Here is a 2,575-nt window from a genome sequence, read left to right on the forward strand (position 1 = left end):
AATACCCACATATACAAAATTACTAAAATATCCCTACTATATATATATATTAGTTATGATTTCTGAAACGCTAACTCCTAACCCTCTCCTCTCTACCGGCCGTCACTTAGTCACTCTCCTCTCAAAACTCAGATTCTCCTTCTTCCTCTCCGTCCCTCCTCCATGCTCACCGCCGCTCACCGCCGCTCACCGCCCTTATCCACTCTCACTGCCTTCACGCTCACCGCTGCTCACCGCCCTTGCTCTGGTCCCTTTCTTTTTCTTAGATTCGCTCCGCCACCCTCTTCCACTCAGACACTCTCTCTGCCACCCTCCTCCACTCAGACACACTTTTCGCCGTCCAGCACCTTCGTCTGCACTCACTCACGCACCTGACACCCAGCACTAGGAGAAGCGTTCTTCGACTGACATCCAGCCCTAGGCAGTGACAGAAGCGTTCTTTAACGTCACCATCTTCATTTTCTTCGCAGAGAAAAAAGCTATTTTTCTTCAGTGATTCTGTAATTTTCATCTACTTGAAGCATTTTTTGTTTCTTTCATTAATTGTCTTCTGGTTTCTGTAATTTTCTTTGATTTTATTTGAATTTCAATCAATTATCTTGTGATTTTACTCCATATATATATGTCCTTCTGTTTTTTTGGTAATGCAGTGGCTAAAAAAATTGAAATTGAATATTTAAAGTTAATTGTTATGTTGTGAGGATATATGGTTATGGATAGTTGAATATTTAAAGGATTTGGTTATGTGTTTTATGAAGGTTGAGGTGGGTTTGCAGAAGATCTTTGATGGTTGATGGCTGGTTTGTGAATTTTGTGTAAATTTTGCTTTTGGATTAGTGATGGCCGAATGTAAATTGCTGTTTGATGTGGCTGGTTGATTAATTTGGTATATGGTTGTGTTCAAATGGGAAGCATGAATATGAATGTTTTTATGGTTTGGGTGATTTTTGGTGTTTGATTGATTTAGTTTGGGTATAAATTATGAACTTTGAGTTATGAGTAAATATTGTTGGTGATGAAGATTATGATTGTAATGATAATTGAAGATTTTTGTTTATTTCTCTGAATTTTTTACTTTTTAAAGAATCCGCGGATATCCGCAGAGACTCCGATCCCCGGCGGATACGGGGTCCCCATTACCCGTCGCGGGGATGGGGCGGGGACGGAGACGGATTATGGGTGGCGGGGGACAGGGGGCGGGAGGCATGTCCCCGCCCCCATGGGGACCCGTTGCCATCCCTAGCTTGAACAGTGCATATTTTTTATATTGAATTTTATGAATGTTAAAATTGTTGGCTCCTGAAAGAACGATGAACAAGAGAAATATTATTGCTGATCTGAAAAATCATGAAATTGATCCTTGAAGCAAGAAAAAGCAGTGAAAAAAAAAGCAAAAGAGGTAGAAAAAGCTGATAGCCCTTTAAACCAAAAGGAAAGGGTGAAAAGGATCCAAGGCTTTGAGCATCAATGGATAGGAGGGCCCAAGGAAATAAATCCAGGCCTAAGCAGCTAAAATTAAGCTGTCCCTAACCATGTGCTTGTGGCATGCAGGTCCAAGTGAAAAGCTTGAGACTGAGTGGTTAAAGTCATGATCCAAAGCAAAAGAGTGTGCTTAAGAACTCTTGACACCTCTAATTAGGGACTTTAGCAAGGCTAAGTCACAATCAGAAAAGGTTCACCCATTTATGTGTCTGTGGCATTTATGTGTCCGGTAGTAATACTGGAAAACAAAGTGCTTAGGGCTATGGCCTCATAAAAGTAGCTGTGTTCAAGAATCAACATACTTAACTAAGAGAATCAATAATACTATCTGAATTCTGAGTTTCAATGGATGCCAATCATTCTGAATTTAAAAGGATAAATTGAAATGCCAAAACTGTTCAGAAGCAAAAAGCTACTAGTCCCGCTCATCTAATTAGAACCTGAGCTTCACTTGAAATTCTGAGATATTATTGCTTCTTAATTTCTTTTTATCCTATTTCATTTATCTAGTTGCTTGGGGACAAGCAATAGTTTATGTTTGGTGTTGTGATGAGCGAATATTTTATACGCTTTTTGGGAGTAATTTCATGTAGATTTCAATGTGTTTTAGTTAGTTTTTAGTATATTTTTATTAGTTTTTAGAAAAAATACATATTTCTGGACTTTACTATGAGTTTGTGTGTTTTTCTGTGATTTCAGGTATTTTCTGGCTGAAATTGAGGGAGCTGAGCAAAAATCTGATTTAGGCTGAAAAATGACTGCTGATGTTGTTGGATTCTGACCTCCATGCAATCGGAATGTATTTTTTGGAGCTACAGGAGTCCAGTTGATGCGCTCTCAATTGGGTTGGAAAGTAGACATCCAGGGCTTTCCAACAATATATAATAGTCCATACTTTGCAAGAAGATAAACGACGTAAACTGGCGTTTAACACCAGTTCCATGTTGCATTCTGGGATTCAGCGCCAGAAACAGGTTACAACCTGGCGTTCAACTCCAGAAACAGCCCAGGCACGTGAAAAGCTTAAGTCTCAGCCCCAGCACACACCAAGTGGGCCCCAGAAGTGGATTTCTGCACTATCCATCTTAGTTTA

The sequence above is a fragment of the Arachis duranensis genome, chromosome 6 (assembly GCF_000817695.3).
Source record: "Arachis duranensis cultivar V14167 chromosome 6, aradu.V14167.gnm2.J7QH, whole genome shotgun sequence".
NCBI classification, from domain to species: domain Eukaryota; kingdom Viridiplantae; phylum Streptophyta; class Magnoliopsida; order Fabales; family Fabaceae; genus Arachis; species Arachis duranensis.